At 28.1% G+C, this 25503-nt stretch overlaps 1 protein-coding gene and 1 long non-coding RNA gene across 3 annotated transcripts in view; one reads left to right on the top strand and one right to left on the bottom strand.

Annotated features, from left to right (window-relative positions):
- Window positions 1–25503, top strand: part of LOC122535750 (cGMP-dependent protein kinase 1-like) — a 68382-nt gene that overhangs the window by 22495 nt on the left and 20384 nt on the right. The window lies entirely within an intron of this gene.
- Window positions 17555–19058, bottom strand: LOC122535751. 2 transcript variants are annotated; one of them, XR_006308249.1, is made up of 5 exons: window positions 18804–19058; window positions 18394–18722; window positions 18103–18301; window positions 17801–17961; window positions 17555–17684 (listed from the first exon to the last, which is right to left on the bottom strand). It is a non-coding gene; the product is annotated as an uncharacterized LOC122535751 (long non-coding RNA). The 2 variants fall into 2 exon arrangements; XR_006308248.1 differs by having other exon boundaries at window positions 18103–18722.

Genomic DNA, 25503 nt, shown 5'->3' with positions numbered 1-25503 from the left:
TGAAAATAATAAATTGTGGGGATAGTTCGTTACTTAAAATTGTAAATAATATTTTTTATCTTTATTTTAAATGAGGTTTGCTCGACCTTGATAAAAACATACATATGTATGTACAGTCATTAATTTAAAATTAGCTGAAATTGCAATAGTACCAATTGTTCGATATTTAATTTAAATCAACGCTCTTGATACACCAAAGTACAAACTTTCGTGTATAAAGCGTTATCTCTCGGAAGAAATTCAACGTTTCATCAAGAATTTTGAATTTCGCGCTTATTTTCGTATGTATAATAACACGAGCAAAGCTAGAAAAATGTAATTGTTTTAATTAAACGCAATTCCATAAGTATGAACCAAAGTTGAAACTTTCGAATATAAATTGTATCTTTAAAAAAAAAAAAGAAGGAAACGTTTCTACGTTTTATCACGAACTTGCTTATCTACTTTAACACGTGCAACCTATCTGAATTTCAAATTCATTGCACGTTGAAAATGCGGTTGTTCCAATTCAAATTACGCGTGATATGCAATTAAAACACAAATATAAGCGGCGTTTTTTTTTTTTTTTTTTTTTTTTTTTTTTTTAGAAGAAACGTTATCAGGTATTTTGTATCACTCTCAACACGAGCTGTTTTTAATTTCTAATTTTAATTATTCGTTGAAAACGCGACTGTTTCATTTTAAACTAGGGATGCACAATTAAAAGAACTTCGAACCGCTCTTATCTGTCTCAACACGAGCAACCCTATCTAAATTTCAAATTTTAATCATTCGTCGTGAGCGCGATTGTTTTAATTTAAATTACGAGTGATGCGCCATCAAAACTTTGAAACGTAAACTGTGAAAACGCGTCTAGTGGAAGGAACGCTTTCAACAATTTTATCAAGACCGTCGAATCACTCGCTTATCTATGTTAACAAAACGCTTAAGCGCTTATAACGAAAGAAAAAAAAGAAGGAAAAGAGAGAAGGAAGAGGAATTTAATTAGACGGAAGAGCGATAAAATTTTCACAATTTACAGTTATAGAGACGCGTAAAGGGAAAATGCACGATAGAAAGGTGCGTGTTTATAATTGATTAACAAACAGGAAGTAATTACGCGTTATTAGGTGTATCCATCGTCGGTTATTATTCAAATGCCAATATACGACCACGAGCCATTGTTTCTCAGAACATCTCCATGGATTGATTAGATAGTAACTAGAGAGACGCATAATACACCTTCAAATTCGTTCCACGATGAACCGAGAAGGAAATACATAATTGAAAGACTGGTACAAAGTTTGTTCTCCGCGCGATAACGGACACGAGAAATAATAATAATCATTTTATCACACACGACGATGGATAATTCGTTTTCTTTCCTCTCCTCAATGAAAATGATTATCTTAATTAGTTATTTTTAAACGAATTCATTCCCAGTGTCGCCTTTTAGAAGCAAACGTTTCATTAATTTCATCTTGTTGGTGGTATCTTTTTTTTTAAATATCGTGCTTTCATTAAGAAAAGTGAGGAGATTGAAATGAAATGGCCAAAATATCACACTCTTTTGTGTAATATAGGCAATAATAATAAATAATATTATAATAATAATTATTTGATATTTTAAATAATATTCAATATAGGCAATTATATTATTTGATATTTTAAATAATAATTAATATAGGCAATAATAATAAATAAATATTTTAAATAATATTCAATATTTTAAATAATAGGCAATTATATTATTTGATATTTTAAATTATGTTATATGTTTTTGTGTAATATAGGCAATAATAATAAATATTATATTAAAATAATATAATAATAAATAATATGTAATAATAATAAATATTATTTAATATTTTAAATTATGTTATATGTTTTTGTGTAATATAGGAAATAATAATAAATAATATTATAATAATAAATATTATATTAAAATAATATCATAATAATAAATAATATATAATAATAATAAATATTATTTAATATTTTAAATTATGTTATATGTAATAATAAATATTATTTATTCTTGTATTATTGCCATATTTATTATATTTAATATATGAAAATATTCGCAATAGTTTTAAATGTATATATTAATTATAAGAATTTGATATCAGAAATTAGTAAGTAGAAGTTTAAATAAAGTTTTAATATAGTTTTCATGGGCAGTTAATTTTGCTTGTCCACAAGTATAGAAAAAAGGTCATATCCTAATGAACTTGTCAAATAGTTTATGTCAAATAGTTAATGAAATTCATATTTGTATAACATGTTCATATTTATAATTACATGAATTATTTGTATAGTTCGCATTTACAAAGTTCATATTTGTAATCATATGAATTATTTATTATAACTATTTGACAAGTTTATATACTAAATGGAGTTCATATTTGTAATTATGTAAACTATCTGTATAAATTATTGGACAAGTCATATCCTAAATGAAGTTCATGTTTATATAGGGTGGCCACTGAAAAACTGAAAGGTTTGAAAAAGTCATAACCTGTTCATTTTCAATCTTTCTTATTTTCTTTTTCCTGTAGGTTATAGAAAGAAATACACTGAGAAAAATCTGTGCATTATATTTTCAAATAAAATAATAAAAAATTTAAAAAAACATGTGTTTGTAGATGTTACTTTTTGTTTTATATCATTCAATCTTTCAATGACCACCGTATATTTATGACAAGTTCATATTTATAATTGTACGAGCTACCTATATAAACTTTACTCGACGAGTTTTACTGTACCCGCGTATCACCCTTTTCTTCAGTTTCGAACGATTTATCGAGTTGAATGGCTTCGTTTAAAGCACGGGACCGATTTGTCAAGAAACGGGACGTCTCGTGTAGAATTTTCGTGGGGTAAAGATAGAGAGAAGGTGATTCGAGCACCTGCTACGACGTCCCATGGCGTTCTTGCGAGAATCCTATGGACCGGTCGCACCTAGCTCCGTCTCCGTTTCCCCGTGCCTTTCTTCTATTTCTTCACCTCGTTTGAAACTCGTTCCTCGGTAACACAAGCCGGGGATCTTTAATGGCCTCATTCAATGCGCCTGGTCATCGACTGTAAGTTTCTTCCACAGTGGACCATAAACAAATACATGTGCGTGAAAATTCTCTTCGGCTGACTTGGCTTCTTTGCTCGTCGTTTGATATAATTGAGATGCCGCTAGGCATCGTGAGTTTCCATGCAGATTCACGTAAAAAAAGAAGTGGAACGTTGGTAGAAAATTGTTTTACAGATTACAATTTTGTCGATGTCTCGGATTTTTCGTCGCATTTTGATATGTTTAAATATTTTAGTAAAGAACGTTGCGGAGAATCATAAATGCAAATTGAAAAGATTGATATTTAAAGTCAAGTGCGTGATCCAAACTTCATACAATCTGTCTCATACATTGTCAAACGCTTGAACAATGTGAAAACAAAAATTTAATTTGTTTTTATTTTATGTTACATTCAGTTTAATTTGTATTATATTTATACAGTAATATTTATCAATGAGATATTAAAATATGATTTTATAATATCAATTGAATATTACATTTATATCCAGATACTATATATGATCATCAACAAACAGTTGAAATAAATTCCAACCAACAAAATAATAAACAATTTACTACTGCAAAATTTAATATTTATCAACAATATTTATCAAATACTGTTAGTTAATTTAAGTTAATTTTGGATTAATTTTAGAGACATGTCCAATGTATATCTCAAATATCTCAAATTTCACACATTCCAATTATAATTGAAGGCATTTATAGTTTGCTACAGTTTTTATTAAAATGTTCTGCTTTAAACATATTTAAACAGAACAACGTATATAATAATGCATAGCAAAGAATAGTATATAATAATATAGTATACTAATAGTATATAATAAGTAATAGTATATAATATAACATAATACAGCAAAATTTCATTCATATGAATTTGTGGAGGAACAGATAATTCATATGTTTAGAGTTCATGTAATAGCTTATAACACAATAATTCTCCCCTCTACTAGTATTTTCCCATTTGTATGATGTAAGTTCAGAATTTACCCATCAAGAGTTCATTTTAGTGCATTGACTGAAATTTAGTTCACATAAATAGAGTTCATATAGGTAGAGTTCACATAGTTTTATTATATTGAAGTATGAAAGAGCATCTTAAGTTTTACGTATTAAATATTATAGATTTGTTGACACTCTGGACATTTTCAATATTTTACATATTTTTCATACTATACTCTGTATAATTCTGTTCTTGAAAATGTCCTGTAAATATATAAAAAAAAAAAACCCCCACAGTATAACTGACAGAGAATAGTGTTTTCTCTCGACTAAAAAAAAAAGTCGAATCAAAAGTCAAATTTTTTCAGTTTATTTTGTTTAGGTAGGTACGAATATTTGCTGTAAATAGAAATGATGTTATCAAAGTAATCGTTTAACTTCATTTAACTCGTACGGTTTCAACCGTTTTAATTTCTCTCGCTTGAGATGAATCATTTTTGAAAACTTTCCTTCCTATCACGTGTTCGGATTTTGTAGGAATTACGTTTCTAAACCTCGCGTCGCTTCTTAGAATTTACAATTCCGAAGACGTGCATAATCTAAATTTATTACAAATATCTCTACACAATAGCATGACGTCTTGCATCAACGAAGCAGAAACTAAAAATAGAATAACGTGTCAACTATCTGTCTGAAAAAGTTTCTGACAAAATAAAGAACATTTATTCGTTATTTATTTCAGTTATTTTTCAAATCAAAATAATAAATTAACGAAAGTGATTTGTAACTTCAAATCGTTATCGACTGTCTGCATTTTAAATGAAATTTGCTCAACTCAAAATTTGAACAAGCAGTAATGATCATTCGTTGTTTGGATGAGATAAACTTTTTCACGCAGTCTTCAGAGTAATAAGAATATCGTATTTATAAATCATTTCTTGAAGTTTATATTAAACTTCAAGAATATAAAATATATTTAACATAATAATTAACAATATAATTAATTTATAAAATTTAATACATATCTCTCACTCGGAAATTTACAATATTTTCTGCTCTTTGGATGAAACAAATCTTTTTGTACAATCTTCAGAAAAATAAGTTATAAAATCTAAATAGAATTAATCACGCCTTCGATATCAAAAATAATCACAAACATTGTATCGAAGAAATAGCAAGGAATAGGAAAATGTTTATAACACAATCAAAAAAAAAAAGAAAGAAAGAAAACAGAAACTTTTATAAAAATCATTCAAATCTCTAAAAGTGGCAGTGTTGTCAATCTACGAAGTTTCTCTGAAAAATTGTACATTGATCATTTCGATAATTTTGATAGTTCTAGTGTCAAATCGCAGTTATAATTATCCCAATGTATAAAAAAAGGTACAAGTTACGTAAGTTAAAGTTAAAAGCAGAAAAGTGAAGAAGAAAGGTAAATTTTAGGTTGAAACTTTTGAGATCGTCTTTGAAAACAAGCAGTCCGCCTCGATAATTGTAGAGAGTACTCCGTTATTTATACGTTTTGGAATTATTTTATCGTTCTTACGAATGTTACCGTGCCGCTCGAGTTGCCACAGCTCCTATTCATTTATTTTCCTTCGCTGTCATTTGCTTTGATACCTCGCCGTTTCTCTGGTTCCATTAAATCGACAGAAATCTTTTCATGTATTCCATAATAAACATACTCGCGCTTTTTTTATTTTCAATATTCAATATTTATTATATTATAATAAAATAAAATTATTATTATATACTTGTATTATTATTATATTATTATTATATACTTATATTATTATTACATTATTATACTGTTATTATATACTTATATTATTATTACATTATTATATTGTTCAATTAAAATTATTATAAATATACTTATATTTTTATAAAATAAAACTTCTTTAATTTAGCTCTGTTTTGCACAATATAATTTTTCAAGCGTATATTACAAGCTTTGCTTATAAATTTCTTTGTTGTCCACGTTTTGACACATTTTTATTCCTTATAAAATATTATAAGGAAAACGCGCGATAACTTTTACAAGATAAATTTCAAAAGTCGTGGTTAGACTGTCGATTTGAATGCATCAAAGTTTTTCTTCTAACGTGACTAAACAAATAGGAATTTATTAAATAGAAATGGAAATAGAAATTTCTTAAACAGAGAAAAAGATAGAAGAATATTTATAAAAAATAGAAATTTCCTAAACGGAAGTTTATCTCATCTACTATGTATTATAACAAATACTCCACTTTACTTATTTTATCTTGTCTTGCGTGTTACATTCATTGTTACTTACATTTTTTACAACTTTTAATTTTCCATTAAATGCATGAATACTGCAGTCTAGTTAAGGTACCTATAAGAGTTAATATTTTTAACTCTTTGACTGTTTAATCCGCTAAAGTATAGTAATCAATGATAAAACGAATGGTTTATTTATTGACTATGATTAGAAATTGAATAATTATAAATACGTTTCAAGATGAATGAATTCTTAATTTATTATATGCTATTATATCCCATAATTTTAAGCATTCGAAATGCTAATTAAAAACTTTTAGTTATGAATAATTAAGTTACATTGTATTACATTAAAATTAAATTGTATCATATTAAATTAAATTATATACAACTAAATATTTCTCGACTATCGGAATTTTATTTTGTTTACCAGTGATTATTATAAATGACTGGAATTTCTTTTGGTTGGGTATTATCAATAGCGAATTTTGTTTTGATTACCGATAACAATTATCGATGGCAACAAATATTTTTCATTCAGTTCAATCAGTTGTGCTATTAACATTAACAACAAATTTTCATCTCTTAATTTAATGCTAGATGACAGATGGTGGAAATTATTTGTAGATTGATAAAAATTTATATTTATAAAATTAAATACAGAGTTCACATATTAATATATACAAGTGTTAATAAAAATATCATACCACAGTATCTTTCGTTCCATTCTTTCTTGCTTTTAGTAAAATGTATGAGTTTTGTAATTAATTTTTTATATTGACAATGTATCGAATGTACCAAAAATAATATAAAATTTTTTAGTCTTTGATGGCAGTTAGTGGTATGCTAAAAATAAAATCCCGGTCATTTATATTGGTTGCTGATATTCAATATTAAACTGTTTTGATCATAATTGTATTATTTGTTTTTTTTATTGTATTAATTGTTTAAAGTAATGATAAATGTTTTTCAACTAAATCAAAGTTTCAAATACCTTTTGCTTTTTATTATTACTAAAAGTTTGAAAAAATTATTAGTTATCACTAACTCTGTAATATTACTTCTTTTTGTCTCCATTCACTATATTTTTTTCATTCATCTTAAACAAATCTGATGACATTAGTACATTAACATAACATTGTGTTGTAAAATACATTTGCATGCAATTTAGAAAATTTAATTTAGCTGATAGACTTTTGAAAAGGGAGTACAAATTAAACTTCTTTCTGAAATTAAGTAATAAAACAATCGAATAATACCTTGTACAACTTCTATCTATCTAGTATTAAAATATTAACACTTTTAAATGAGAAAATTCAATTGTCCACGATAAATATCGAATACGTCAAAAATAAAATAAATTAATAATAAAAGTTGTATGTCTCGAGTCTTTTGAACTTCTCTTCAATTTGTGACAGTTCTTTTATCACGCAAATGATTATCTAGTATTAAAATATTAACAATTTTAAATGAGAAAATTTAATTATTCTCGATAAATATCGAGTACGTCAAAAACAAAATAATAAAAATAAAATAAATTAATAATAAAAATAAAATTGTATGTCTCGAGTCTTTTGAACTTGTCTTCAGTTTGCGACAGTTCTTTTATCAAGCAAATGATATCCTCTCGCGCGATAGAAAAGAAACGTAAACATGTCCATCCCCGCAGTTGAAGTTGCATCAGCTCGGCTAAACTACTTTTCCAGTAAAATCATTCTCGCGGCAAGTGTTCCACCTTTTTAAACACGCGGCCGTCGTACTTGTTCTAATAATACAACCGAGAAAGAACCACGTAACGCGTAGTCGCGGCAACGTGTTATCCCACAGGAATAATTGATGCTCGTAAAACAGATAGCGTGCAAATAATAAAACGCTTCCGCGGCCTATTTAACACGTCAGTCTGACGGAACAATGTAACCACTCTGTGAAATATGGTCCATCATAAACGAAACAGTCGCCCTCTGACTGTGAGTTTTATTTACTCTCATTTCCGTGGCCATTTCGTACAGATATTTTTGTCCATTCGTCATAAATTTTTTGAACATTCAAACAAATTTTTTTCCTTTTGTAACATATATGCATTGTGTTAATATTTGTTAATGCATGTATTGCGTGTATTGTGTTGTAAAATTTTCTCAGTTTTGTTGCACTTTAACATCACTGATGGAAATTTTGTGCCTTTAACCACTTGGGCTGGCAATTGATTGCGGACCGTAACGAGCGGCCGTATACAGTAATTCGTCGCTTTCTTTTTCTTTTGAACTCACGCCGGTACGATATCACTAGATAGAAATTATTGAGAAGTAATAAATTTATTATTTGTTTTGTATAACTTAAAGCTGAGAAAATATTGCAATTTTGGGACAAAACTTGCAGTCGTCGATAGTTCTAGCGTTTGATGAAAAACATTCTAAACGTGGTCGAACAGTCGTCTCTGTCTGTGAATTTTATTTTCTTATTTCTAACAGCTATTCACAAAGGTATTATGCTATGATTATACTGCGAATTTTTATGCAAGCGTTTGTAGATATTATGTTATGATTAGCTTGCAGATTTTCATGCATGAAATTTTCAAATGTGAGTTTGAGCAACGCAGAATGAGCATGATGTATAAAATATACTGTATAAAGTATCTTTTAATGTATATGCATAAAACATATAAGAATATACATATAAGGAATATTTTATACTTTACAATTACATCATATGCATCCCATATTGTGTTCACGCTTGAAAATTTCTTATAAAAATCTGTTTATATTATAATTTATACAAGTATAAAATACAATTATAATATTTGTACTACATAAAATAATTTTCTACCAAAGTTCCGTTCGTTTAAAATTTGTCTTTTTTTTTTTCTTTTTGTTTAGAAAATATTCAAACTGATAAATGTATTTAAATTTTTATAAACGATCGCATGTTGTAAAAAAAAAGATTGTCCATTACGATTCACGCGTTTCATAGCATTTTACTTTCCCTTCTGAGACGTTTTTAACCTTTTTGTTCTCAGCGTGATATTATCATCTTGAATAATATTATCACGACGAGAAAAAAAAAAAAGAAATTAAAGACAAAGTCCATCTTTTACGGAATTATCCCATTGTTAATTACTTCGCATTTATTGTATTTTTAATTACGTTTCCGTCAGGCTATAACTTATCACTAGACTACAGAGTTTCGCGCATTTTTCATTATTTTCGCAAACTTAATTAAAGAAATGGAATCTAAATAAGAGTGAGTCATCTGAGACTGACTGAGAGCTACAATACTATTGAAATTATTAACACATCCAACGTGGAATTGGGACCATAGTTCCAATGTTTAAAAAGTGAAAAAGTTTACTTGTATTAACTCTTACCATTTTTTCCTCAGTCTTCAATAAACATTATTGCATTTAAAACATTACATATAATTATAATATTAATAAAATATAATATAATATAACATATATTATATATTATTTATATATTATATATGTAATATTATTAATTATATATATTATATATTATATATGTAACATTATTAATTATATATATAATATATGTATATATTATATATATAATATTATTAATTATTTTTTAATCTTGAAGAATTAGAATTTGCTTTTTTTTCCCAAATCGAAACCATAATTCTTGTCACGAGTGTAGCTTGATATTATAACTCAAAGAGTTAAACTTATAGTGGCATATTGATACTAGAAACATAAACTGTTGGAGATACGTCGATACAAGAAAAATGTAAGGAATGAAAAATTATTCATTCCTCCGGGCTGTGAAGTGGATTAAACTAGATCTCGAACGTATTAATTATAAAGAAAAATGTTTCAGACAATGGTTTCGAGGGGTGCATTATCTGATATACTTAACTAGCACTTCTGCAGTGCAAGTGAACGGGTAGAGATCATACGAGATTATATACATTTCATGAAATAGAATCACTTAGCATTCACGATATAAATTTATAGTGATTATTAAAAAAAAATGTTAATTTCTGCGCGTTGGAAAGTACAAAAAATCTTATAAAGTTTCGCAGATATTTGTAAACCCTTTAGATAACAAAAAAAGCATTGTCCTTGTTCACATAATAAATTTTACAAAAGTTAAATTAAAATTAAAATACAGTTGGTGAATATTAGAACACTAGATTTTCAATTTTGGAATTGTTAATATTTCTTAATACTTAAATTGCTGTAACATCGCTGTTACAAGAAAAAAATCGCACGACAATACATTTGGTTTCATTTTAAAGCGTGAAGCAAGCGGAAAATTATTTATTATCTCAGAAATATTGTACATTCGAACATTAAGAAATTGTTTTCGTGGCTGAAATTTCGATGGATTGAAAGCTGAAACTCTCGGGGAGTAACTGGATCTGCAAAACTAAACTATTGATTTTCCAACATGCATAGGTCAACACTTTTTTAATAGAGTGTCGAGATAAATTGGTTAACGTGTTAAAAAATATCCGATTCTATTTAAAAAAAATAAAATTGACTTTTACAAAAATTATATTAAATTATTTTCTTCCCGAAATAGAACAAGTTCTCTTTAAAACAGCTTTTGATATAATCAACAATTTTGAAAATATTTTAACTTACTGTCACTTAGTATATTATAGTAGGTAGTTTATTTTGGGTATTTCTGCGAATTTTTTTGCATGTGTTTGCATTTTTAAGTTTCTCATGAATATATGAAGATTATAATTATATATTTCTCATAAATATAAATGTCCAATTATAATAAATACTTCACTCTACAAAAATATTTCTGTATATGTAAGTATTGTGGACTCTTGCAAAATTGCATAAAAATCAGCAACCTAATTTTCTAGTTACAATAAATTTTTTTGGACATTTTATATATCATATATATTGCGTGCATTTTTACATCTTCAAATTTCATAATTTCCTAAAAGCAATCTGATTGTAATAAATCTTTTGGATATTTTATATATTTTTGCATGTTATATTTATTTGCTTGTATTTTTGTATCTTTAAATTTCCCATAAATACATTAAAAAAACAGTAGTCTAATTATAATACATTTTGTAGATATTTTTAAATTCTTTTACATACAATGACCACCATTAATATTCAAGCACTGAATATTGAAACTTACAATTCTGTACAAAGGAGTCGTACAACAATAAATTGGTCTTATTTTACAGCTTAAGCCTCTATTTTCAAAATACGTCATTCATTTCACACTAAAATATTTTTACATTAGTAAAACTAATGACACTCTCCTTCTCGAAAATACTATCTAAATAAATCTGTAAGAAATTTTTCTCATGTCTGAATCTGCAATGGATTTGAAAATCGAACCCTTGATGTACATATAATCTTTCTTCATCAATTTTTTAAACCTTGAATATTGGGTTCACATCATTATAAACAACTGGTTCCAATTTTTCAATGTTTTTACACACTATGACAATTTGTAATATGTTTGTTAGATAAATTAATTTCTGTTAGATAAATTTAAAAACATCTTGGAATAAAACAAACGATGCATTAACTAAAGCTTTAAAATGAGTCCAGATTTATTTATTGTACGATCTTCTTTTTTTTTTTTACAAAATTTAGTGTTCAAATATTAAATAAAAGTTTGTGCTCTTTATTGTATCATAAACTTTTTTCTGTTCCTTGCACTCTAATTTTTTTGATACAATTTTTATACTTTAATCGTTGGTAGTGCTTAGTGTCAGTAAACATATTTAAATTCATTTTTTTTTTTTTTTTTCTTTTAACGAATGGCAATTATTCGACAATACTCGTGCTTCCTGAAAATACATACTCAATTCAAGAGAATATCATGCTGTATATAAACAGTGCATACTTAACTTAAAGTGCATTTTTACATCATCCAATTTCCCCATAAATATGTAAAAAAAAAAAAATTCGCGAGCAATACATACTCGTCAAAATCATGCTCGATGAAAAAGAGCGGATATCTCGCCAAGAGCATGCTCGAGGAATATTTACAGCTCGAATATTGTCACGTCGTCGGTAGATGGCCAAACAAGGTGCAAAAAGATTTGTATGCCGTCGTGTAGCTTCCTCCGCGTCGATCTTTTCATTTTGAACAAGAGTTTCGTGCTGGGACCGGCCAGAATTTATATGGAAGCCGGCCGTCGATGCTTATTTAAATAATGTTGGCGCCCTGTGACGCGCGAGATTAACTCTTTGGTGGGTTTAAAATTGTCCCACATTTTATAGAATGTCATCATATATTTATAGAATATTATAATATCATATATAATTATGTTAAAAATATAGTTATATGTTGTATATTATAATATTAAAACTAGAATATCATAATTCGATAAAATATTAGTAATTCTAGATAATTAGAATTACTAACTAATGATTACTTATTACAATAATTAAAATATTATAATTCTATTCTATAGAATATTATAATATTATAACTAGAATATTATAATTCTATAAAATATTAGTAATTCTAGTTAATTATTACTAACTAATAATTACTTATTACAATAATTAAAATATTATAATTCTATTCTATAGAATATTGTAATATTATATGTAGTTGTATATTATAATATTATATATTATATATTGTAATATTATAACTAGAATATTATAATTCTACAAAATATTAGTAATTCTAGTTAATTAGAATTACTAACTAATGATTACTTATTGCAATAAAATATTATAATTCTATTCTATAGAATATTATAATATTATAACTAGAATATTATAATTCTATAAAATTAGTAATTCTAGTCAATTAGAATTACTAACTAATGATTACTTATTACAATATTAAAAATATTACAATTCTATTCTATAGAATATTATAAGTTTCTATAAAATATTAGTAATTCTAGTTAACTATTATTAACTAATAATTACTTATTACAATAATTAAAATATCGTAGTTTTATTCTATAGAATATTGTAATATTTTATATAGTTATATATTATAATATTACAACTAGAACATTATAATTCTATAAAATATTAGTAATTCTAGTTAATTAGAATTGCTAACTAATGATTACTTATTACAGTAATTGAAATATTATAATTCTATTCTATAGAATATTATAATATTATAACTATGTAATATTATAATTCTATTCTATAGAATATTATGATATTATAACTATGTAATATTATAATTCTATAAAATATTAATAATTCTAGTTAATTATTACTAACTAATAATTACTCGTTACAACAATTAAAATATTATAATTCTATTCTATAGAATATTGTAATAATATATATAGTTATATATTATAATATTATACCTAGAACATTATAATACTGTAAAATATTAGTAATTCTAGTTAATTAGAATTACTAATTATAATAATTAAAGTATCATAGTAATTACTAATTCCATTTTTTATGTTAAAAAAAATTCCAAGCAGGAATAGAGTTCTTCTTTTTTCTTCTTTCTTTAAAACTGCGTGCCCCTAAGAGTTAGGCCGCGATAATTGAACTACCGACTCGGCCGATCGCCTGTATGTAAGCACAGCTTGTTCGTGATTATTTATTAGAACGTGGTACCAGTTGGTATGAGTCACGTGGCTTCGCTATCCTCGCCTCCCCGTGGAGACGTCTTCTGGGTATGCAAGTGGGCCTGAAAATAGCTGCGTTCGTCATGGTCAGTGACGACATCGGGACCTAGTGGGCCCGCTCGGTTTCTGGTTACATTTTCTCGACGATTTATTCATCGAGTCATTTGCACGTGCAATTATTTACGATCGCGTATTGTACGAGGCTATAAAGTGAATTTGGTAATTTAATTTACCAAAGAAAGTTAAATTAAAGTTATAATAAAAATTATAATTCAATTATAATAATATTATAATAATTATAAGTTAAAATTTAATTACCATTTAATTATCAAAGAAATTAGAGACCACACTGCGGTAATTTAATTAGTTGTTTTTATTGTTCTACATAGAATCACACGTATGTTACATTAATTGTACGTACGTTAATGTTAATTTTGTAAAACTTGCAAACAAAGGCAAGAATAATGTAATACTGTCATTTTGTATTATCTTCCTTTATTTTATACATGATAACTTTTTACCAAATTGAAGTTAAAATGTCTGATGATTCTTTCACATACAATCAGTGTATCCGATATTGTCTATATTTAAACTGTTGTAACTTCGTGAAGAAAGATCGTGCAACCACGGTTCGTTTTAAAGCGTGAAACGTTTACTTTCACAACACGTCGTTTATCTTTTTCTGAGATGTTTTTATACATCGTGTAGCGAATGGGAATGTGAAGATACGCTTCTTCTCGAAAATACGCTACAAATGATCATAGCGCGTAAAAACATTGAACAATTTTTCTCGTGACTAAATTTGTCGTGGATTTGATGATTGAAATCTCCCATTTACAACGACCCTCTAAAATTTGATGTACGATTGTTTTTTTGCATTAAATTTGTATTAAACGTAAATAATTATTAATTAATTGTGTTATTAATTTTGTGTTCAAATAATATAAAATATAAATAAAGAAATGTATAAATATAACAAAATTAGATAACAAAAGCACATCGATATTCTAATAATCTTTTTATTCAAAAATATAAATATCTTATATTTATTTGTCTTATTAAAGTGTGAAAAAATTTTAAATGAAATATAAATATAATATAAATATAATATAAATATAATATAAATATAAATATAATATAAATATAAATATAATATAAATATAAATATAATATAAATATAATATAAATATAAATAAAATATAAATATAATATAAATATAAATAAAATATAAATAATGATATAATAAATGATTTGCGATTTTGCTAAAAATCTAGGAACCCATAAGACACCCCAAATAAATCACGTATATAGTTATCTTAGAAATATTGAACGTTATGTCGCAGAAGCGAATCCGTATAGATTTGTAGTATAGATTTAGATATCAATTTTCGCGGTTATAAGCGGTTAGAGGTTTCTCTCTTCAATTTGACTGTGCAGGTACTTGCATAATTATAACATGTACTTGATCAGGAAATAAATTTCTTTGCGATAATATTAATTCATTTGTGATAATATTAAATTTGTACATTTTAAATTTTTCTTTCACCTTCTTTATTTTAAAACCTGCGCTTTTTCGAATTGCACAAATATAATCATGAAAGCCAGTATTTCGTACAAGCTGGATTTATATAAAACTCGTCGAGACATAAATAACGATACATGTTTTAATGTGTCTCTGTCAGAAATATTTATCTTTTAGCATTCCATAGTTGCCTGCCGGCAACTTGTATCTATTGGATTTATTAACATCGGTTCAAGGACAATTTTTAAAAGTTACTTAACGTTACTTCAAGGATCAGAATCCTTTTGCTCTGTCTATAAAAATGTTCATCAATTTTCATTGGACGAATCTTTTTTAAAAATCTATTAATATGTTCTGAATAGTGTTCTCATTTTAGAGACCTCTTGCATTGCGATTCATACGATCCAGACAAGAGAGTACACATTGATCCTGTATCAATGAATTCGCGAAAGCCATCGTTGATACATTCGACAGGTTGAATTGCCTTCGGCAAGTTTCCATTTACGGAAATACATTTACTTTTTTCACATTTCTCAGAAGCTTGCTATGCAAACGTTCAAACTATACATAGCAATACAGTTAGAGCCTGCCATATTCGAACTTCCATTATCCAAAAATATGCCCTACTGTCCGACTATGATAATATTGTAACATTGTTATGTAATGTTTAATAACAATTACACACCTTGTCTTGTACAAAATTATTTTGTACGATCATGACACGTTTCATGTGATTTTCGTAATTAAAGGAAGAATTAAAACTTGAGATACATTTAATTTAATTAAAAAAGAATAAAAGAATAAGGTGATGGTATAAATACATCAGAAATATATCAGTATAAACGAAATTATAAAAAAAAAGATTAAATAAATAATTTTTTGATTTTTATCTTTTCCGTTTTTGAAGAAAACTGTTATAAAATATATGTGAGGGATTTTTATTTTCTTGGAAATAGAAAAATGCAGAATCCAATTAAACAGGATTCTGCTCTGAAGAAGTATATTTCATAATATTGTGACATTTCGATAAAATATATTATGGAAGATATAGATATTACTTAGATCTGAAGGAAGCTGAAAACAAAAATAAAGAAAATAAACGAATTACATAAAAATCATAATTTACTTTCTTTTTTATATTTACTTCTGGTTTCAGTATTTTAACTATTCCCAAGATTTTTAATAATCAAATAGAAAGTAACTGTTTAAATTGAACTGTTATAACAAAATTAAAATATTAATATAGAAACTTAAAACAGGAAAGGAATGATTAAAAATAAATAGCATTTATGAAAGTTAACAGTTTCTTTTGATCTTTGCTTGAGGCAAATATTTTCTATATAAAATTTGATGTATTACTCGTGAGAAAATGCAGCTTTCAAAACTTTAAATGACTTGGATCATTTTCAAAATTAATGGAATATCTGAAAAATGATTTAGAAGATTGAAAAATAATAAATTTTACTTTAAAAATGTTAGAAACAAGCATTTGTCTCATAATTTCTGATTTTTCTTTTTTTTTCTTTTTAAATAAAATTTATGATTTCTGATGTTTCAAGTGGTTTGAAACATTTTTGATTTGGCGTGATACACGGCAATAAATACGTCATATCTTTATATTTTTCTCGTCACGTGTCTGATATATATCATAAAAATAACACGATGTTTTGATATATTTTTGAAATATTTTGACTTGGATCGTTGAGAAAATAAATAAATACGAATTGGATTCTGTTCACGACTCAACGGTAATATATCATTTAACGGAGCCAGTTATTATTATTGTTTTGCGAAAATAGTTACACATTATTATAATTTAATCTTTCAAATTACAAAAGGACATACCCATACGATCCAGAAAAATTATAAAGCATTCTATTGATATATAAATACTAAATTCTATTTGCTATCTTTTTGTTAAAGCACTTACCAAACAGTGTGTCAGTCACATTATTTTACATATTATGGTGAGTTTTTCAATTCATACACATATCATACAAACCAAATATTAATTCCAAAATTATGTGATGAAATTAAGTAATTAATAAGTGGAGATCAATTTGACTTTGAGAGACTCATATACATATATCTGACACTCCATACCCAGTGAAATATATGTACGTGTCTTTTAAATTGGAAAACTTAATCAGTATTTTTCATTTCTATATATTCAAAATAACATGATTTGAAATCAAAATCAAGTACCAAAAAGATTAAATCAATAAGTGATAAAGTCAAAGTTTCTTAGTTTCTACTTTCATAATTATAACACTACTTTTATGATATATAATATACATATATGTGTGTATAATTCGTTCCATGAACTGTCTTCCCTCTGTCCAATATAAGATAGCCCTAAAAAGAGAAAATAAGAAGAATATGAAATATGAAAACGCCACGTGAACTCGAGAGTTCCCAAACCAGTTCCCAGTTAGCATTTTACGCGCTTCCTAATAGTTAATTAGGCTTACATTGAATTTCCTATTCGTCACCGTTGGTTATATTACGGTTAATGAGCTGGTCAGTCCAAGTCGAACGGGACGTTGGCAATGGCAACGGGCCTAGCGAGAGACCACTGTGATTTACCGTCCATAAAGTTCGGGAGTTCTATTTTTACCACCTCCCACCTCATCTGGAACAAAAAGAAGACTCTCTTTCAGCGCTCTCCTTCTTTCCTGCCTGTGCGCAGCTTCCGTCCCCGTGGGCTGCAGCTTAGAAGGCGAAAGAAACGAGCAAAGTAAACGGGCAACGAGATAAAAAGAGCGAGACAGACTTTTCTGGCCCACTTGACTCGTCGAGTCTCGACTTGTTGCACTCGACTCTCTGTGTTGAAACCAGTCGAGTGACGTCACGTATAATTAGTTCTTTGATTCCGTCTCTTTCTCTCTTTCCCTCTGGCTCTTTCGTCTCCCCTCGACGCCCCTCTCACGGCTTTGGTGTCGTTTCCATTCCAACGATACTCCGTCGTTCCCCTGTCGCAGTGACGTAATTGAATCAGTTTCGAAGATTAGCAGTTTTAGGTTTCGATAACGACAGTTGTATAATTGGAGCGTGAAATACGTACCGCGTCGAACCGAATGTTCCAGCAATTTGCATGGATAAGAATCGAAAATTGTAACTCCGGTGTGGAAGCGTTTTGTCGCCTGAAGATATATATATATATATATATATATATGCATGTGCATACGAGCGAACGCTTGGCAATCTTTCATCTACGACCAAACTGGCTGTTGTCACGGATTCTCTAGTATGTAACTAGCATTTCCACGACTCGCTGTTTAATCGGTTAACGTTTCCATATGTTACTCGCGTCTGTCTGCACTCCTTACACGTGCAACAGATAGATGCAACCGGTTGTTGAAGGCACAATCGTCAAGCAATACAGTAGTTTTTCTAAAACAGAACAATTCCAAAATATTAATGGGGAATAATGAAACGATGCACGGGGAGAAATATAGAAAGTGAAATCGGTACGGTTGTTCAGTTTCGTCGATCACCGCGCGGGCAGAGAGTTAATTAAACAGGTGTTTTTTCCAAGTGCCTACTAAAATGCCATCCGGTTACGCTACTGGCTGTCCCACTCTTGGTCCTATCTGCTCGTCTCTGTCTCATCCACGGCATTCCCCTCACTTTCTGTCTCATTCCCGGTCTCTCTCCTTTCAGCCGTTCTCTCCCCGCCGCGCTTATCTCGCCGTGGCTAAAAATAGACCCTGTCACGGCCATCCGCGACATTTTAAAAAGTTAAAGCCGCACAGGCGGCCGGTCGACGAGCTTCGAACCGAGCCCACGGGACGAGCGAATTAGCGCCTCCTCGAGATATCGCCATTGACCGGTGGCGCCTTCTCGCGAGCTCGTTTCACCTTTCGCTCCACCTGTTGTTTCCTGCGATTCGTTCATTTTTTTTCGACTGCGCTCCGTCGGTACATAAGAAATAATCGCGGATTCTCATCGATCGATCTACTTTAATTTTTGAGCTTATCGAGACTTTTTGTTTTGAGAATCTTTTGCCTTGGAATCTTGATGTTTCTTTGTATTTTATGCTACTGTATTATTATATCTTAGTGTACTAAATATATATACTGTATTAAAGCGCAAGAAGTACGGAAAAGTTATAGTATATTAAATAAATAAATATATGATATAAGTATAATATACTGTAAATATATAACATAATTATAATACACTGTATATAGTATACTATAGTATAATGTAATATAATTATAATACACTGTATATAGTATACTATAGTATAGTATAATATAATTATAATACACTGTATATAGTATACTATAGTATAGTATAATATAATTATAATACACTGTATATAGTATACTATAGTATAGTATAATATAATTATAATACACTGTATATAGTATACTATAGTATAGTATAATATAATTATAATACACTGTATATAGTATACTATAGTATAATATAATATAATTATAATACACTGTATATAGTAGTAGTAGTATGTAGTATTATTATAATATAGTTATAATATACTATATATGGTAGTATTATTATTAATATATACGCACACTATGAAATATACTATATACTGTATATTATATAGTATACTACTATAGTATACTTGTACTATTCTTAATTACTTTTATTTATATATACATATATAAAATACTATATGTACATTATTACATTATGCTACGTACTACACCTTCTTCGTATCCTCACATTTTAATATAATATTAAATAGTATTTAATTTGTTATAATATACATTAAAACCTGCATCAGAGAAATTAAAATGCAAAAAGTTACAATATGTTATATATACGTACATATACATAGTTATAGTATAGTATACACGTAACTTCTCTGCATTTATATATTTTACGAAAATCATTCAGATTTCTACAAATGCATAGGGTTAAAAACACACAAGAACAAAATTACATAACACTAATATTTAGTTAATTTTGTAGATTTCAAGAAGCGAGAGGAGTTATAAATCGTAGTTATCAGATTCATCCAGTATAATATACTGAATAGTGAATATTGATTCAGTTGTATTTCTCGATGTCATTGATACTAATTTATCGCTATCGAGCGATGTTCAGTAGGAGATAATGCTGCACGTGATAAAATGTTAACACATTTTTTTTGTCAGTTAGAATATTCGTCATGGTAACATTTTTTTTTTTTATATATGTATATATGAAATAAAATATATATATATATGAAATAATTTAGTTAGAATAATTTTAGAAATAATATATATATGTGAAATAATTTAGTTAGAATAATTTTAGAAATAATAATAAAATAATAATATAATAAAAAGAAAATAATTAATACTCCGTAGTAGGGCAACTCACCGCTCGCAGTTCCCCTGAAGTAATCCACCGCTGAAACTTGAGTAATCAATTCGCGTGTCCTTTCGAATCATCGTTGGTCGAACGAACAAAAAAAAAAAAAAAAGAAGTCAAATAGCAAAAAATGAGAAACAGGAGATGATGGCTATGTGACTGTATATGTACTGATCGACCCAGTAGATCGAATAAATCGAGGTCAGACGGAAGGTCCCATCGAAACGAAAGATTACCTGTACTCTTTGGCAATAGCCCGGGGACCGTGCGTTGCGTAACATTTCGAAGGTTCACTTGTAGGTGGGAGAAAGGAAGTTGTTCCATTTACCCATGTCACTTTTGCTAATATCTAAAGCGGTGGGGAAAATCACTGGGAATGCCTCGGGCCATGTGTCGCCCTGATTCGGCGCAAGTTGCGAAATATCTTCTTCGACGCGTGTCGATAACAATATCCTTGGTAGGATTTCGTGCAACAACATATGGCCGCTCATGAATATACTCGAATAGAATCTTTACGCTTTGAATTTTTATTAAAATTCCATTCTATCGAGATACGAAGATATTATCGATTGATTGTTAATTGATCTGATATTAACATTGTATCGATGAAATTTGAAGCTAATCTGAAACTGTACGTAGCTGGCAACTGATTGCGGACCATAACGAGTGACCGAACCGTATACAATAATTCGTCGCTTCACCGTGATATCACCGGATAGAAATTATTGAAAAGTAATAAATTTCTTATTTTGTTTTAACTGGGTCGTGCTTAAGTATAAAAATTTTTTTATAAATTAATATTCATATTATATTTATTTATATTATATTACATTATATTATACTATATTATGCTATATTATACTATATTATACTATATTATATTATGTTATATTATATTTAATATTAATATTTATATTATAATAATTATAGGTTATACTTAAAACTGAGGAAATATTGCAATTTTGTGACAAAAAAATTTTCGACGTACGTGGCAAGTGGTTAAACAATATATACTATACTATATATACTATAATTAGTAAATATATACAATATATACAATTAGTAAAATTAGTGTTAATTCGGTACACAGTATAAACTTAAAGCATATGATGAATATTGAAGATGATATTGTGGCTTATTGATATAATGGATTATGATGGATTATAATGGATCACTATTCAAATATTTTTGTGATTTGTCCGAAATATCGTATAAATATCTATACTTGTAATTTCTACATAGATTTCTAGATTTGTTCTTAAACCAATATAATTATGATTGTCGTCTTAGTATTATGTTACATACTGTGTCTATAGTACAAAATTTTTAAGTTTAGCGCATACATAATATACCCATAAAATTTCTCTGTATTCGAATATTTTCGTGAGCAACTGTATGTGACATCTTAATATTTATTGCAAATTAAGGTCTCGATCGTACGAGAGTCTACTTTAGGCTTGGTTTATTTTAAGACATTAATGGATTCACAAAAGTTTATTTTCACAAATATAATATCTACGAATATTCGTAAATTTCTGAATTGAAAAAAACATAACTACTTTGTACATTCGTTGTTCAATTATTATTGAAAGTGCTTCGATCGATATAAATAATCAAAGTTGAAGCTGATTCTGATATTCGAGTTCTCATTTATCATTTCAATATTGTGAATAATATTCAATATGAAATTAAATCGATTAAACAGATTTTATTCTATTTCTATAGCACACGTAACTCGTCTCCATTTATCAATGCTTTGTCCCTATCTTTAGATTTTTTCTAAATGATCGATTAAGATCATGTACATGTACACTGATTCGTGCATATTTTATTTCACGCTTGAAGAATGTCGCTTTCGCTTTCAAACTTGCCCGGCGAGAAAACGGAATCGTTTACTGTTTCACTTTTTATGGTACGAGTAACTTCATCGTTAAATTCGCTAATTTCGTCGCTTGTATATTAACATTAAACTGGTTTCTTCATCAGCTGCAGATTGAGTGTAAATTTAGTTCCAAGCTGGTTCAAGAACAGGCTTGTCAGTGTTAACAGAAGATCAATGGTAACAGTGTTTACAAACGATAAAAACAGTGAAAAATGTAAAACACAAAATGAAATCAAATATCCCAAATTTTAATAACCCAACATTAATTACAATAGTCATCTATTTGAGAGTTAGGTAACATCGTCTTGTTAATCCATTAACTCGTTACAATTTTCTTCGGCCAATTTACATAATAATAATATAAATTTATCATTAGCTAAACATTAGTTTGATATTACTTTGATAAAATGTTTGTTTCATTTCACTGAATTCTTTCTCGTCGTGTTAGAACACAGATTCCACGATTTTACGAAATTTCAAGAAATCGATCAGGTATTGTCCTACACAATGTCGTAATTGCTTGGTCCTTGATTGTTCAATGAGACACGATTATCTACAATTAAAAAAGTACTCACTCGATCGATCAAAAAAAAAAGAAACGCGCGAAGTAAGAGGCGAGGCTTGACGAACAAAGACCAACGAAAGCTGGGAAGAAACGTTTCGATCTGAATAACGTATCCGAGAGCAACGAACTTGAATGACAAACTGTCTCCAGTCGTGGTTCGTTCGATATTCACGCGCGTTTTATCGTGCAGGATCGGTCGCCGTAAAAATAGCCGCCGCTTTTCATTAAAACCGTTATCGCGTCCGTGTGTCGTTATATCGCGTCGAACAGGGGGCTGATGCACTGGTTAAACCGTTGGAAAACGAATCGATTTGCTACCAGCTTTGGCCGTGACACGCGCCTCCTCAACGTCAAACCATCCGTGAACGTGCAACGCGTTTTCCGCTTCATCGGCTGTGACAAGAGTAGTAGTCCTACTGGTGGATCGACTCTTCCGTCGAGTGACTTTGCTGCTTTCGAGGATCCCATACTATCATCTTTATCAGAATCGACTGGAAACGGTACAGAAATATTTGCAAAACGATGAGTAAATTTTCTATTTTTTATTGGGAATGGTCTTATTATTATTGTATTATGAATTATTGTTATATTTATTAGTCTTGTTGTTATTATGAATTATTATTATATTTACTGGGATTAGTCTTGTTATTATTATATTATGAATTATTATTATATTTATTGGGATTAGTTTTATTATTATTATATTATGAATTATTATTATATTTATTGGGACTAGTCTTATTATTATTATATAGAATTATTATTATATTTATTGGGATTAGTCTTATTATTATTATATAGAATTATTATTATATCATGAATTATTATTATATTTATTGAGATTAGTTTTATTATTATTATATTATGAATTATTATTATATTTATTGGGATTAGTCTTGTTATTATTATATTATGAATTATTATTATATTTATTGGAATTAGTCTTGTTATTATTATATTATGAATTATTATTATATTTATTGGGATTAGTCTTAGTATTATTATATAGAATTATTATTATATTTATTGGGATTAGTCTTATCATTATTATATAGAATTATTATTATATTATGAATTATTATTATATTTATTGGGATTAGTCTTATTATTATTATATTATGAATTATTATTATATTTATTGGGGTTAGTCTTATTGTTATTATATAGAATTATTCTTTAACTTCCATGCGTGTATTCACATTTGAGAAAATTTCATTTCGTGTAAATTTTATTTCGTCACTTCGTTCTGTGACTAGAAACGAAATCGTAGGATATATACGAGCTTGGTTAGAGATTTCGATACTTGCAGCTTAATCGATTAAATGTTCCTTTGTGTTGTGATTAGAAATTAAATTAAATATATGTCTGATGGAACAAAACAACAAAAACGATTCAGCTGTGTGAGACTTTCAATTTTTTTTCTCCTTTTTCGAATGCTTCTTTTACGTTCAGGATCTGGATAACAGCCGAAACATCGGCGCTGCAATAAAATCTTTCTTCAGTTCATCGAACAGAGTCCGATTCAACCTTGGCGGTCAATTAATTAACCGTTTTCGTCATCGCGGCGCGGCGAGGGTGGCGACGGAATGAAAGAACACTCGAACAGTTTTCCACTTGCTTCATTTTTATTTCCAATCGTTCCTTTCAAAGTGCTAGCCCGTCAAAAGTAACGTGATTGTTAAGGTAAAAATAATTTGTTTCACAATCGATCATAATGAATTTTCATTGAAAGTTCATTATCTTCCTCTGTTAAGTAAAAGAAGTTAAAAGAAAAATAACTTATTGGTCAATTTTCAGATAAAATTACCAATCGATCAATAATAAATTTTTACAAGTATTTTTTTGTACTTCGTTACCAGTTTCTTATAATTAGGTTTCTCGTTTCAATTTTCTGTACAATAGCCAATTCAAGAAGAAAATTGGAAAGAAGCTCGTTAAAAAATTTTTCGGATTATTTCAGTTATGAATTTTTATCATTTGTTGGAAATTTAATATGAATAATATGTAAAAATATATCCTTGAAATTGATAGATGAAACAATTATCAATTTTCCCTAATTACGGTCATAAAAATTTAAAAATATGTAAAAATATGTAAAATATGTAAAATCTGAATTTGTGCAAGAATTACAAAATAACTCGTTAGCTAATTTTTAAATAAAATAAAAAACTACCGATCAGTTATGAATTTTCACACATATTTTTACCTCGTTATCTTTCTCTATTTCAATTTAAAATGCTAACCTACTTTTAAATAAATTAAACAACAATAGCTCGTCAGTTGATTTTCGAATGAAATAAAAAATAATTCATCCATCAGCGATTTGTCAAAACAAGTAATAAACAATTTTGAATTTAATTCGTTATTAATTCGATACATTTAGTTCACTATTGCAAAAC

This window comes from Frieseomelitta varia, unplaced genomic scaffold, assembly GCF_011392965.1.
Source record: "Frieseomelitta varia isolate USP_RPSP 00005682 unplaced genomic scaffold, Fvar_1.2 scaffold_761, whole genome shotgun sequence".
Lineage (NCBI taxonomy): Eukaryota > Metazoa > Arthropoda > Insecta > Hymenoptera > Apidae > Frieseomelitta > Frieseomelitta varia.
This window is presented reverse-complemented; position numbering and strand designations above follow the sequence as displayed.